Source organism: Lathyrus oleraceus, chromosome 3 (genome assembly GCF_024323335.1).
Source record: "Lathyrus oleraceus cultivar Zhongwan6 chromosome 3, CAAS_Psat_ZW6_1.0, whole genome shotgun sequence".
Taxonomy (NCBI): Eukaryota; Viridiplantae; Streptophyta; class Magnoliopsida; order Fabales; family Fabaceae; genus Lathyrus; species Lathyrus oleraceus.
The window spans coordinates 365000200-365017055 of record NC_066581.1 but is presented as its reverse complement, the minus strand read 5'-3'; the positions used below and the strand labels follow the sequence as shown (position 1 = coordinate 365017055).

Genomic DNA, 16856 nt, shown 5'->3' with positions numbered 1-16856 from the left:
ATTAGGGTTCCTCGATGGAACCCTAATTCGTCCTGCTTCCTCAGATCGCACGACCTTAGCACGGGATCACTGTAACATGATGGTTATGGCTTGGATTACCAACTCAATTGAACCAGAGATAGCTGAAAGCGTATTGTGGATGGACACCTGATAACACGTATTTTTGGCTCCATATGCATTGCTTTTTACTTGATTAACACTTATTATTATGCAGTATTTTATGTTTATTGCAGGTATTTATCGATTAAAAGGTTTACATCAAGCAAAATGGAAAATAGAAAAAAAGAAAGAAAAAGGAAAGAAAAAGAGAAGAAAATGGAGTTTTACATAGATAATGGGCCACCAAAGAAAATGGGCTTGTGGCGCCCATTATCTAGGGTGTGTGGCGCTCGCCACATGGACCCAAGGAGGAGGTGGCACTCGCACCAAGCATGAAGAGGTGGCGCTCAATCCTATTTTGGTGGCGTTCGCCTCTCATTCAAAGACTAGGGTTGTGGCAACCGCCACAACCTAGTCTTCCCTATCTTTCTCCAAGTTTATAGCCACGAATCCACCTACCTTCGCTACAAATTAGGAATTATGGAAAATATATAAAGGCTCTCTCACAGACTCACTCGAGGGTCTCTCTCTTCTTTCAGTTTTCAAGCTACGATTATTTTTTAATCAGAATTATTATTTTTCTTTAGTTTTCTAGGCAATTTTCTTACTTTGTAAAAGTAATAGTTCTCCGCATCGGGGACTATTTCCGATTTATTATTTACGCATTTGAATTCAATTGTAACAGTTACTCATTGCCAAAGTCTGTCGACATTATTTTAATCGAAGAATCAAGATTCAGTTCTAGGTCTCAATTCGTAATCCAGGCTTTATTTTGATTGCTGTTTTATTTATTTATGCCTTATTGTATGTTTGATTTCCCAAATACCATGTCTGTTACCGGATCCATGTCCGGCTAAACCCTTAGGTATCGGTATGTAAAGACCGTTGAAATGAAGGGATTCATAAATAATTGGTTTTAGTTTTTATAAAACTTATTTTTCCGGTTTTAGTTTCTTATTTTAATCAAACTGTTTTTCGTACGAGAGTACAAAACAAACTAAGGTTACGGTCAACAAGAACGAGAGTTTGAGATTTTAACCAGATAACTGAAACTAGGCATTAATCCTAAACACGACGAGAGCGCTTTAGGATTAATTAGACTTTATTTATATTCAAAAATTACTTTTAAATTCAAAATGAGACCGCAAGAGCCAAGCATTCTGGTTTAGGAGTATGGCCAGAGTCAATAAAAATGAGAGTGTGAGACTAAGTCCTTTCTATAAATAATTTCTACTGAAGAATATTTTAACCAATAAGATTACACCAACTATCTATCGAATCCCCGAAGTTTGATGCGTTACATACCGATATCCCCTATATCGCATATCTTTATTAATATTCTATTTATGTTATAGTTATTTCTCTTCATCCCTCCAATCTTAGAACGATCATCAGCCTTAGATTTACATAGCAAAATTAGACCACGATACGTTCGATTATTAGTCCTTATGGGTTCGATAATCTTTAAAACTACGTGATATGACTGTGCACTTGCAGACACGATTCACATAGACTTACTAAGTCGCAATCAAGTTTTTGGCGCCGTTGCCGGAGACTAATTTAGTCGATATCGTAACTCCAGTGTTGAGTATAGACTAAGGCAAACAATTCTTTTTCCCTTTCTACATTTGTCGAGTGTATGCCAAGTACTCGCTCTCAAGGCAAGAAATTAAAGCTACAATTAGAAGAACCTGAACGCTATCTTAGATTAGAACGCCGGATACGAGACTTGATACGGGAACATCGTATCAAGCTAAATCTTCCTGACTTTAACATCCCTACTTCTGAATCAGTTATTCAACCAGAGATGGCCGAAGGAGTGCAAAACCGTCCTCTTAAGTACTATGCAATACCTTCGCAGAATGAACCACATAACAACATCATTTCCCCTGCCATCGAGGCCAATAATTTTGATCTAAAACCCTCGCCGTTGTCAACGTACAGCAAAACCAATTTTCAGGTAGTCCCACGGAGGACCCGAACCTACACTTGTCAGTATTTTTGCAATACGCAGATACAGTGAAAGCGAATGGTGTCAGCCCAGAAGCTATAAGACTACGTCTTTTCCCATTTTCATTAAGAGATAAAGCTAGAGCTTGGCTCCAGTCTCTACCATCCAACTCTGTAACTACATGGAACAAGTTGAAGAAAGTCTTCTTAGCCCGATATTTCCCACCTAGTAAGACGGCTATGCTAAGAGCCCAAATAAACGGGTTTAAACAAAAGGATAATGAATCACTTTTTGAAGCTTGGGAGAGATACAAAGACATAATGAGGCTTTGTCCACATCACGGTCTAGAAGAATGGTTGATCATTCACACCTTTTACAACGGTCTCTTGTACAATAAAAGATTGATAATAGACGCCGCCGCAGGTGGTGCACTTATGGAGAAACCATACAATAAGGCCTATACACTCATCGAAAGTATGGCCCATAATCATTACCAATGGGGAACCGAAAGAACCTCTGTAGAGAAACCTCAACAGAAGGGCGTCATGTACGAATTAAGCAGTCTTGACCATGTCAACGTCAAGGTAGATGCTCTGACCTAAAAGATAGACAACTTGACCATAACACCATCAGCCACCGTGGTTGTCGTAGCACCAAACTGCAAAATATGCGGAGTTCAAGGGCGTATTGCCCCAGAATGTCAACTCTTGACAGGAACCTCCATAGACCAAGTGAACTATGCTCAAGGAAACCCTAACTCAAACACCTATAACCCGGATTGGAAGAACCATCCTAACTTTTTCGTACAAAAACAATAATGCATTGTATGCACCTAACCAAGCACCTGCTGTACCTCCAGGATATCATAAAGCTGCCACAAATACTCAAAATGCTCCTAGGAAATCAAACTTAGAAATAATGATGGAAAACTTTATAGCTACCCAAGCCCAAACAAATAAGGATTTCCTAAATTAAAACATACACACTAGTGAGCAAATCAAGCAGTTAGCAAACAAGGTAGACGCATTAGCCACCCATAACAAAATATTGGAAACACAAATCTCGCACGTGGCTCAATAACAAGCACCTACTGCTACTCCTGCAGGCACATTTCCTGGACAGCCGCAACCAAACTCAAAAGGCCATGCAAATGCTATTATACTACGAAGTGGGACAAAACTAGACGGACGGACCGACCCTAGAACTCAAAACCCATCCATGCATCAAGACCCAGGTAAGGTAACTGAGAAGGAAGACAAACAAGAGGAAGATAAAAACGAAGAGGCACTACGCCAAAAACTGGAATAGACAGCGCACCTTAGAGGGCGCTTTATTACAAAAGCGCTCTCTAAAGTGAAGCGAAAAAATAAGGAGCAATAGACAACGCACTTTAGAGGGCGCTTTTGTAATAAAGCGCCCTCTAAGGTGAAGTGAAAAAATAAGGAGGAGATAGAGGGACAACAATACATGGCGCTTTTTAGAAAGCGCCCTCTAAGGTTACCCTTAGAGGGCGCTTTTAAAAAAACGCTGTTATAAGTTCATGTGCATTTCCAGTTTATAAAGCGCTTCTGGAAAGCCTTAGAGAGCGCTTTCATAAGCGCCCTCTTAGGCCCCCTTTTAAGGGCGCTTTTTTTCCACAAGCGCCCTCTAAGGTCCCCTTTTGTAAACATTAAAATTATAACATACTGCGCGTTTTGTTATTTCACTCTCTGTTATTTTCGTTCTTTTTCATGTTAGGGTTCTCACTGCTACGATTTTCCCTACTTCTAAGGCGTTCTCCTTCCACCTCTGTTAGATCTACGACGTTTCCTCCTTCTACCAATCAAAGGTACACGATGCAGCTTATGAGTGTATTTATTCTAGCATACATTATTACTTGCACTATTGCTTTGTTTTAGCTTTGCCCCATTTCAGTTTTATGTTATTGTTGTCTATGCTACGTTTGTTTCGACCTGTAAAGTTTCAATATTCATAGTCATTTAAATAGTTTGGGTTTATTAGGCAATTGACGGTTGGTTTTTAAATTGCTGAATTTGATATCGCTATGAATCACATTCAAAGACTGTTGTTAGGGTTCGGTTATGGTTGCATTATAGAGACATTAGAAACCTTAGATTTCGCGGCTGAATTTGATATCTCTTCTGAATTATTTTTTTGTATATTCTAATTAGTAATGGATAATACATGGATGTCTTCCAATCGATTGTCGAGAGAGTACGAGAATGGGGTATCAGAATTCGTTAAGTTTGCCGTTGCGCACGCCGAAGACCCCAGTAGAATGATATGTCCTTGCTTGGGTTGTTGTTATGGGAAACAGGTTGACACAGTTCAGTTGACATCGCATCTAATGAGGCATGGAATTGATCGAAGTTATACATGTTGGAATTTGCATGGTGAGAAAAGTAACGAGAATGTTGAACCGGGGGATAGTACGACCTATGCCTCAAACTATAGTGGCGCAGATACATACGATTGTGATCGAGTTGAAGAGATTGTAGAAGCACTTGAAGGAGATCTTAAGGATTGTCCCGAAATGTTTGAGAGGTTGGTAAGTGATGCAGAGAAACCTTTGTATGATGGTTGCACTAAATTCACAAGATTGTTTGCGGTATTAAAGTTGTACAACTTAAAGGCGGGCAATGGATGGTCGGATAAAAGTTTCAGAGTTATTAGCCCTTTTGAAAGATATGCTTCCTGAGGATAATGTTCTTCCCAATCGAACATATGAGACCAAAAAGATGTTGTGCTCTATTGGCATGAACTATGATAAGATACATGCATGTCCAAACGATTGCGTTTTGTTTCAAAATGAGTATGCATCGTTAAATGAGTGTCCTAAATGCGGTGTCTCGCGATATAAGAACAAGTTGTCTCCAGCAAAAGTCTTGTGGTATTTTCCTGTTATTCCGAGATTTAGACGCATGTTTCGTAGTGAAACCGATTCAAGACACTTGACCTGGCATGCAGATGAAAGAATTATAGATGGAAAGTATCGACATCCGGCAGATTCACCACAGTGGTTGAAAATTGATAATGATTATCCTGAATTTGAAGAAGAATCAAGAAACCTTCGCTTGGCATTATCTACTGATGGAATGAACCCACACGGTATCCAGAGTATCTCACACAGTACATGGCCTGTGATTATTATGATTTATAACCTACCTCCATGGCAATGTATGAAGCGTAAGTACATGATGTTGTCTATGTTGATTTCTGGACCTAAACAACCAGGGAATGACATAGACGTGTACTTGAAGCCCTTAATCGAAGATTTAAAGATTTTGTGGGAGACCGGTGTGGAGGTTTATGATGGATATAGGAAAGAAAGTTTCAACTTGAGGACGATGTTGTTTGGCACAATTAATGATTTTCCAGCATACGGAAATCTATCAGGGTATAGCATAAAAGGTCAATGTGCGTGTCCTATTTGTGAAGATAAAACAGATTGGAAGCGCTTGGAGTTTGGTCAGAAGAATGTCTTTCTCGGTCATCGGAGATTCTTAAATTCAAATCATCACTACCGTGGATGGAGAAAGGCGTTCAATGGAGAGACAGAACAAGGCAGAGCTCCACCTATATTGACGGGTAATCAAATTTTTGAAAAGGTGAAAGATTTGGATACTCAGTTTGGCAAGCCTTTTGCCCACACACTTGTCAAAAGTGGGTGGAAGAAGAGGTCCGTTTTTTTTGAATTGCCGTATTGGAAGTCCTTGTATGTGAGACATTTTCTTGATGTTATGCATATTGAAAAAAATGTATTTGAAAGTATTATTGGCACGTTACTCAATATACAAGGAAAGTCTAAGGATGACCTTAAGGCAAGAAAGGACTTGATAGCGATGGAAATAAGAACTGAATTAGGACCCTTGAAGAAAGGAAAACGAACATATCTACCGCCTGCTGCTTATACTCTATCTAGAAAGGAGAAAAAAACATTGTGTAAGTTTCTAAGTGAAGTTAAAGTTCCAGAAGGGTACTCTTCAGATATTAGAAGACTTGTGTCTATGAAAGACCTCAAGTTAAAGAGTTTAAAGACCCATGATTGCCATGTTATAATGGAACATTTTCTCCCAATAGGTATACGTTCTATTCTTCCAGAAAAAGTAAGAAGCTCTATAACTAAGTTGTGTTCTTACTTCAAGTCAATTTGCAGTAAGGTGATCGATCCTGCGATCTTACCAATGTTGCAAAAAGAAATCGTTATTACTTTGTGTGAGCTTGAAATGTTTTTTCCTCCATCATTTTTTGACATAATGGTACATCTAGTTGTTCATCTTGTGAAAGAGACACAATTGTGTGAACCAGCTTATATGAGATGGATGTACCCTGTTGAACGTTATATGAAAATATTAAAAGGGTACGTGAAGAACCGAAGTCGACCAGAAGGTTGTATGGTTGAAAGATACATTGTTGAAGAAGCGATTGAGTTTTGTACTGAATATTTGTCTAATGTTCAGTCAATCGGACTCCCCAAGTCTCAGCTTGTCGAAAAGAAAGAAGGAAAAAATCTAATTGGAAATAAAATCGTGGCAGTATTGTCATACCCAAAATTTGCCCGTTAATCTTGCAAGGCATTTTTCAAGGCACTCCAACTCATTTTTCAAGGGATTGACCTTAAAGGAACAAAGACCCAGCTCACAGGTGGCCAAATCCAGAAAACGACTCAAACTGGCATGCTCGCTAGGCGAGCAAATCCTTCGCCTAGCGAACCCTTCGCTACACCACTCGCCTAGCGAAGCTTGCGGATACCAGAATTTTTGGGCTTCATCCTGAGCCCATTAGGTCATAAAAAAACATTATAAATACCAGCACTTCAGAGGAAAAAAAGGGGAGAACGAAAACAGGAGATATATATATATATAATAATAATTTGAGTCACACATTTTAGGAAATATGATAATAATTTTGGATACTGATTTAAGATTCATTATGAATCATAACTCATACCGTTTAAATTTGACTGATATGATTATTTACTTATATTAATTGGATAGTCAAAATAATATTCTTCATATTATTATTAAATTAAAAATAGTATATATATAATAATAATAATAATAATAATAATAATAATAAATGACTAATTAAATTATATTCTACCTAATATACATATTTTTTATTATTAGGAGAATTAATTTTACATCTTTAAAAATCGGAGACATGAGAAATATGTATTTTATATATATATATATATATATATATATATATATATATATATATATATATATATATATATATATATATATATATATATATATATATATATATATATATATATATATATATATATATATATATATATATATATATATATATATATATATATATATATATATATATATATATATATATACTTAAATATAAATATGATTAAATATTTTTCATTTATATTGACATAAATGAAAACAAATATTATTATAAAAATATTCATAATCAATTTTATTAAAAATTATCCATCACCATTTAACATATATTATAGATAGATGAATATTACAACTCATTAATTAAAATATTAAAATAAAATTCATTTGAATTATAAAAAAATAATTATCAATAACTAATATTTGTCATTTAAATTTAACTAATAAAATATAAAAAAAAATAGTTTAAAAATTCAATCTAGCGAGGTCGAACATGGAACCCTTCCTTGAATTAGTTGTAATATCTCCTGCACGTCATCTATAATATCTATACACTGCATTTATAATTTATAAACCCTAGCAAATATTTTTAAAAAATAAATTGATTTGAATGATTTAGAGATATTATCGGGTCAATCTGATAGTGCAGATAAATTCTTCTAAGATTTATAAACCCTAGCAAATATTTAAAAAAAATTGTTAATGTGGTGTGGTGATCTGTCCGCATGTGAGAGGAGGGAGATAATTGTTATAACTGTCAATTGGTTATCAGGTGTGGGAAGGTGTGTATGGGAGATGGTTATGTGTGTCGAAGAAAAGGAGAAATTATGAACTTTTTAAATTGAAAATTCTTCTTGAGAGATCTTAAGCAAAAATAATATTTTCCCCAAAGTTAAAATGTTGATGAGAGAGGTTGTTTTGCTAGTGGCCAACGATGAGCTGTATTTTTTCAGCTTTTTTTTTTATATTTGAGAAAGGAGAGCCACTAATCCAATGCCACTTATCTCTCAGAGAGATTTTTCTTTATTATTAATATTATTATTATTTGATTTTTCTAATTATTTATTAAATGAATGAAATAAGATAAGGATTACAAATATGAACCATTGATTAATTTGAATGGATGATCCATATTAAATCAAAGAAGCATAAAAAAAATTGATTTGAATGATTTAGAGATATTGTTGGGTCGGGTCAATAGTTTTTGTAAGTTGGCCCAAGATATAAAAAATACATGTAGATTGGCCAGACACATAAATAGGGTTAGTTACTAAGGAGAGGCGTAAATAGGGTTATATAGGATTGAGTTTCAATTCAACAGAATTTGACGACACAAGGGTTTAGTCTCAACACAAATAGGGCGATGAATCCCCCTCGAATCAAGTCCCGGAAATTGAACCGCAAAGTCATGAAGTCACGGAAATCCAAGGGTTGGGTCGAGTTCCTCCCGGAAAAAGTCATCGCACAAGTTCTATCATACCTTCCAATCAAATATTTGATGCAACTTCGATGCGTTTGCAAAGCATGGAACACACTCCTCTCTCATCCCAGTTTCATTAAACTACAACTTCAACAATCCAAACAAAACACTCCACAAATCCTATGCATGTCTAAGGATTTTTCTATCTTACCACTTCCCCTCCATACTTTACTAAACAATCCTTCCAAAATCAAATCCACCAAAAATTGCTTCCCGTTCCCATCCAAACCCAACCCCAACCGCGACTACTTCTACCAATTCATTGGTTCCTGCAATGGATTGTTCTGTTTCCTTGTTATTGAATTAAATGATTCTAGAAATAATTGGTTTCAGTTATGGAACCCAGCCACTAACCTATTGTCTAACAAATTTGGTCATCATATTTCTAACAATTCCTTTAATTATGGATTTTCATTTGGTTATGATAGTTCAACAGATACTTATACCGCTCTGATTTTTCGTCGCCACCGGTTGGAAATATTTAGTTCCCGCAGTAATGTTGGGAAAATAATTCAACTTCCTGGCATATCTCCTTTATTTTGTTGGTGGCATCTGGATCCTGTTCCCTATACATACAAGTTTTTCATTTATGATGTGTATTTGAATGGCACTATTAATTTGTTGGCCCGAGATAATGCTAAACAAATTCTGATAATCTCGCTCAATCTCGCTACCCACACATATTATACCAAGTTGCTTCCTCCTCAAGATTTTGTTGCAGTTTCGTTTCATTTGCCAACTATTCATGTGTTCCAAGACTCTCTCTATTTTAGTCACCATTCCCAAAAAACACATTTTATTATATGGAAGATGACGGAATTCGGAATTCAAAACTCTTGGACTCAATTTCTTAGAATACGCTATACGGATCTGGATATTCATAGAAAACATAGACATTTTCTTGTTCCACTCTGCCTTTATGACAGTGGCATCGTACTCGTACAAGGGGCAAAGGATGTCCGATTGCAACTCATTATCTACAATTCCAGTGAAAATAGAATACAAAAAACAAGAATGCACAAGCAAATCAAGTGGATATTTAACCAAAATTATGTTGAAAGCATGGTTCCCACCACTTGATGTAACTTCCTCTTCAACTGTTTTCTTAATAATAGTATTTATGTGCTTTTAAACTGTTTACTGCTAAATACTATTCATATGCTCTTATTCTTTTTTGTGTAAGGACTAGTAAAAATATTTGATTCTGCATTACCATTTATTTAGAGAAACTAAATGCTTCTAGTGATGTCTCACACCGATTGAATATAGCCATAAAAAGATTTTATTCACACTTCAGAAAATAAGTCTTTAGATTAATGATTTTAATCTCAATTTGATACCAATGGATTTAATGATAGGATTAATGCTATAGATTCCAATAAAACCTTTCTAAACTAAATACAACATATTTTTTAAATTCAGAACCTGCAAATAAAAGAATTATTCATTTTGTATCACGTAGAATATATCACACATGCAAGGATGCATTCACTGTGTATAGCAATGCATACAACACTTGAACGAGATGGTAAGGAATTTATTACACTTTAACCAAAAATCATGAACACGCATCACTGTTAAAAAAAAATTTAAGAGAATTTTGCCGCTCAATTACAGTTTTATCCAACTTAAGAAATTTTTCTATCCAGTTGTACGTCGAGATTAATTTGATTTTTTTGAATTTGATCAATATATTTAAATAATAATAAAAATTTAATAATTATAGCTATGTTGGTATTGTTTTAGTCAAGTTTTAATTTATGAATTAAGTTCACAAAGGAATAAGATGTCATGGGACATCAAACAAAGATAATAAGATGTTGTGGAACATCAAATTGAAATGTTGGATATGCCATCACTCTAAAGTTCACATTCATGATTATTTAAGATAAATGAGAGGTAAATAAATATCGTGTACTGCTTTTCTACATAATTGTGTACAATTTTAAATATTAAAATAGAATAATCAATAAAAATTATAGAAAAAATTAAACGTGGAAGAGAGAAATGGGATAGGTCAGATGTGAAGAGAAAAATACAGGAAAATGTGATTGGTCAAATTTGAATTTCAAAATTAGTAAATGTTGTATTAGTCAATTACAATAAAGGGCATGTTTTAGTGAAAATTATAATTGAGATAAAGGGTAAATTAGGTTATGCTTAGGCATCTTTTATTCTTAGTTAGATAGTTGATGAACCACCTCTCCAACAAAATTTCAATTGGAATGGACTACAAGAAGGCATCACGAAAATGAGTTCTAGGATTTTGATTTGAATTTCGTAAAATGATGGAATGATTTAAGGATTTGGACATTCTTATTTAATCAATGTTATATGGGAATCCATATTGGAAAATAGAAACATAATGGGAATCCATATTGGAAAATAGAAACATAATTAATCCATGTTTCGCAAATGAAACCAGTACCATATAAGTCTATGTTAGTAGAGGTAGAGACCAAATTTATTGATAAAAAAGTTTATAGTGACCATTGTTTAAAGGAAATATTTATAGGGACTAAAAGTGAAATTTGAGATATTTATAGGGATTAAAAACTTTTTTCACCCTTAAATTTAAGGGAAATTCTAAAAACTCATACTCATTTTTTTTAAAAATCCTTTCCAAAAATTCTTCTATTCTCAATCAGGATTTTCACTCTAAAATTTCATTCTTGTATTTCATCACATTAGAAGGAGCAAAAGAAGATGAAATTTAAACTAAAATTCATTTATTTCAAGCCTCATTATTCACGTTAATCTTGTTTTGAAGATAAAAAAACTTAGTTTAATCCAAAAATGTATTTTCGGATTCTGTATGAACTCCTATGCAAATGTATTTATGGAGTCTGTCTGTTTTCATTTGTAATTTATGGGGAAAAAACTAAAATTTTGATGTAATTTATGATGCAATTTTCATATGATTTCATGATATTAACATTATCTATGTTACACATTTCAAAAAAATTCTTTCTATACAACCTTGGATGTCAAATGAGTAAATTGACTATCTTTATCAGCTATCAACAAATTACCATATATGTGTTCATGATTTTCAAATATGATAGGTTGTTCATCTTTGTATCCATATAAAAAAAAATATTCTCAACATATCTTCACATGCAGACAAATATCTACCACTGTAATACATTTTTATCTCTTAATAACATTTCAAATTTTCCCTCTTATTAATGCTTTTATAAAATCCTTATCTCCCCTTCTATAAATATGATATCCATATAGTCAATCATTGTGAATTTAACATTGATATAAATAAAATAGTTCTTATATATAAATTCGACAGTTATGCAAATTACATTAAAAAAATAAATAGTACTTAGAAAACAAACAACAATATATAAATACAATACCTGGAGCGTAACTCAAAATCAATCTTGATTGTATGTGTTTGGGGCGCGTCTAGGAAAACGTCTCTGAAATCTGAAGGTATAATTCTATTTTTATTAGGTGTGCTAATAATCCATAAGGTTTAAGAGTTTTGTTTTAATTCAAAACAAATGTGACCCTATAAAAGCTTTATCAAGGCTTAAAATTACTGATGGACCTACATATCAATTTAATCATTCAATAAATAAAAGTGTAGTTTATTTTAATTTTAAAAATTATTTTAAGCATTTTATTATTCTGTTATAATTATTTTAGATTTTAAAATATCATTAAAATTATTTTAAATAGATTTTTAGAAAAAAATATTATATTTGAAATATATTGTTTATAAAAATTGTGATTTTGATTATATTAAAATATTTAATAATAAATATTTAAGTTATTAGATGTCAAAATCACTCTTTTATTTTATAAAAAATCATTGAAAATAACTTCTAATATTTTAATATTCTTTTCATAAAACCATATTTTAAAAATCTATACAAAACAAAAGTTTTAGTCAAACACCGCATATGATTTTTTGTGTATTTTTAATAGAGGTTATGACAATAAATATTTGTCTATCTTTCTTCCATACACTATTAATTTTAGTCTATTTCTTTTTACAAAAATGTTGAGTAATGACTTTTTAAGAAATGTTTTTATTAAATACATAAACATATTTCATACTATCTATTCAATTGTTACAATGTTTTTATGATAAAATATAATGTAGTATTGTATGTGGTTTGATCTATTATTTATTATAGAATAATATATTAATTTTTTAAATATATATTATTGAATTTTATTTTTAATAATATATTTTAAATAATAAACTCTTTATTATTTTTACAAAACACATTATTTTTAAAATTATAACAGAATCTCCGCAATATTCGAGAGGATTCTGTTTTCAATTTATTAATATCAATTTTTTTACAGTAAAATTAAGATTTAGTTAGAGGATTTAAATTAATTAGGTTGAAAATTGGTTGGTTGACATTTTATCGTTGAACTCAATATTAAAATGGACTTGAAAAAAAATCAATTACAGAGAAAAAAAAATACACTATGAAATAATAATTGTTATTAATTTATGATGTAACAGAAGAAGGAAATTTCAATTTTTTTTTCTTTCTACTTTTAATTTGGATAGATAAATTTAATGTATTCTTGCTAATAGAGAAAATGTCACTTCAAGAGCTTGCATTGCCTACATGAAAAATATAGATTTCTCATTCGCACTAATTCTTTTAGAATTGGCCTTTTCATTCCAATCTTCATCTTCATCATTATTATTAAAATATATTAGCATTATTTTATTACTTTTTTAGCCTTTCTTTTATTTCATTTATAGTCGTTACTTGATGTAACAACCCGTGTTATTTTTTAATTGATGTATAACCTATTTAAGGATCTTTCATCTATTGTAAATACAAATATGTAGAATATTCTTTTTAATATGAAACTTCCTCTTTTATTTGGAATTACTTTGCTAGATGTTAAAGATGATATCAGGTAAATAATATTTTTTAGTTGGTTTATCAGATTTCGCCACCATCCTATTGACTATCTCTTTATCCTTATCCTTTCGTTTCTTGGACTCTTTCTCTCTTTCTTTTCATCCATCATTATTTTTTCTTTCTTCTCTCTCACTGTTTTTTTAAAATCTTTGTTCACTCTCGTCACTTTCATCGTCGTCTTCATCACGATGACTTCACCTAAAAATTCTCATCCATCAACACCACCATCAAAATCACCTGAACCTACAAAAAAACAACTCTGACACCACCGATCACTCTTATCAAACAAACATGTTAGATCCATTCTATATAGGCATGGCAACATAACCCATACCCGCAAGTACCAACCCGAACCCGCCCCGAAGTTGACGGGGAAAACCCTTTTTGACTGGGTTTGGGTTTGGGTTTGAGTTTTCCCCGATTTTAAAATATGGGGATGGGTCGGGTAATGGGGACACTAGTACCCACCCCGAACCCGTCCCCGAACCCGTCCCGTTTATCTCATTATGTACATTATTATTTATTTTTGAATATTTAGAGTATTAAATATGTGGTCAATGTTTTGATATTTTAATTTGAATTTATTATTTAAAATATTTGAAATGTATGTATGGAATTTTTTTAGATTGTTTTATTTTATTATTTGTAATGTAATTTTATTTTGGAAAAATAAATATTTCTATTTAAAAAATTGATTTCACTAAATGAATGGTGGCGGGGCGGGGATACCCGAACCCGTTTGTGACGGGTTTGAGTTTTGATTCTCCATCCCCGTTTGGGTTTGGGGCGGGGAATGGGGATTGTTTGGGGGTTTGGATTTGGGTTTGGGGGAGGTAAAAACCGTCCCCGACCCGCCCCGTTGTCATGCCTAATTCTACATGCATCTGAGCAATAATTCTGATATCTCTATCATTTCACTATCCCTAAACAATCAAAACTATCACTCATGGTCTCGTTCTGTCAAAGTTGTTAGTCGATCTAAGAACAAATTAGGGTTCCTCGATGGAACCCTAATTCGTCCTCCTTCCTCAGATCGCACGACCTTAGCACGGGATCACTGTAACATGATGGTTATGGCTTGGATTACCAACTCAATTGAACCAGAGATAGCTGAAAGCGTATTGTGGATGGACACCTGATAACGTGAAAATGTATCGTATTTTTGGCTCCATATGCATTATTTTTTACTTGATTAACACTTATTATTACGCAGTATTTTATGTTTATTGCAGGTATTTATCGATTAAAAGGTTTACAGCAAGCAAAATGGAAAATAGAAAAAAAAAATGAAAGAAAAAGAGAAAGAAATGGAGTTTTACAGAGATAATGGGCCACTAAAGCAAATGGGCTTGTGGCGCCCATTATCTAGGGTGTGTGGCGCTCGCCACATGGACCCAAGGAGGAGGTGGCGCCCGCCACCAAGCATGAAGAGGTGGCGCTCAATCCTATTTTGGTGGCGCTCGCCTCTCATTCAAAGACTAGGGTTGTGGCAACCGCCACAACCTAGTCTTCCATCTTTTTCTCCAAGTTTATAGCCACGAATCCACCTACCTTCGCTACAAATTAGGAATTGTGGAAAATATATAAAGGCTCTCTCACAGACTCGCTCGAGGGTCTCTCTCTTCTTTCAGTTTTCAAGCTATGATTATTTTTTAGTCAGAATTATTATTTTCCTTTAGTTTTCTAGGCAGTTTTCTTACTTTGTAAAAGTAATAGTTCTCCGCATCGGGGACTATTGCCGATTTATTATTTATGCATTTGAATTCAATTGTAACGGTTACTCATTGCCAAAGTCTGACGATATTATTTTAATCGAAGAATCAAGATTCAGTTCTAGGTCTCAATTCGTAATTCAGGTTTTATTTTGATTGTTGTTTTATTTATTTATGCCTTATTGTATGTTTGATTTCCCAAATACCATGTCTGTTACCGGATCCATGTCCGGCTAAACCCTTAGGTATCGGTATGTAAAAACCGTCGAAACGAAGGGATTCATAAATAATTGGGGTTAGTTTTTATAAAACTTATTTTTCCGGTTTTAGTTTCTTATTTTAATCAAACTTTTTTCGTACGAGAGTACAAAGCAAACTAAGGTTACGGTCAACAAGAACGAGAGTTTGAGATTTTAACCAGATAGCTGAAACTAAGCATTAATCCTAAACACAACGAGAGCGCTTTATGATTAATTAGACTTTATTTATATTAAAAAATTACTTTTAAATTCAAAATGAGACCGCAAGAGCCAAGCATTCTGGTTTATGAGTATGGTCAGAGTCAATAAAAACGAGAGTGTGAGACTAAGTCCTTTCTATAAATAATTTCTACTGAAGAATATTTTAACCAATAAGATTACACCAACTATCTATCGAATTCCCGAAGTTTGATGCGTTACATACCGATATCCCCTATATCGCATATCTTTATTAATATTCTATTTACGTTATAGTTATTTCTCTTCATCCCTCCAATCTTAGAACGATCATCATCCTTAGATTTACATAGCAACATTAGACGACGATACGTTCGATTATTAGTCCTTGTGGGTTCGATAATCTTTAAAATTACGCGATATGACTGTGCACTTGCAGTCACGATTCACATAGACTTACTAAATCGCAATCAAGTTTTTGGCGCCGTTGCCGGGGACTAATTTAGTCGATATCGTAACTCCAGTGTTGCCCAGTATGACTAAGGCAAACAATTATTTTTCCCTTTCTACATTTTTCGAGTGTATGCCAAGTACTCGCTCTCAAGGCAAGAAATTAAAGCTACAATTAGACGAACCCGAGCGTTATCTTAGATTAGAACGTCGGATACGAGACTTGATACGGGAACATCGTATCAAGCTAAATCTTCCAGACCTTAACATCCCTACTTTTGAATCAGTTATTCAACCAGAGATGGTCGAAGGAGTGCAAAACCGTCCTCTTAAGTACTATGCAATACCTTCGCTGAATGAACCACATAACAACATCGTTGCCCCTGCCATCGAGGCCAATAATTTTGAGCTAAAACCCTCGTTGTTGTCAACCGTACAACAAAACTAGTTTTCAGGTAGTCCCACGGAGGACCCGAACCTACACTTGTCAGTATTTTTGCAATACGCAGACATAGTGAAAGCGAATGGTGTCAGCCCAGAAGCTATAAGACTACGTCTTTTCCCATTTTCATTAAGAGATAGACCTAGAGCTTGGCTCTAGTATCTACCATCCAACTCTGTCACTACATGGAACGAGTTGAAGAAAGTCTTCTTAGCCCGATATTTCCCACCT

General features: G+C 33.7%; 1 non-coding gene across 1 annotated transcript; it reads right to left on the bottom strand.

The window, feature by feature from the left end:
• Nucleotides 1-2289: 2289 nt before the first annotated feature.
• LOC127133177 (small nucleolar RNA R71) lies at nt 2290-2396 on the bottom strand. Its single transcript, XR_007807169.1, has one exon. It is a non-coding gene; the product is annotated as a small nucleolar RNA R71 (small nucleolar RNA).
• Nucleotides 2397-16856: the final 14460 nt, after the last annotated feature.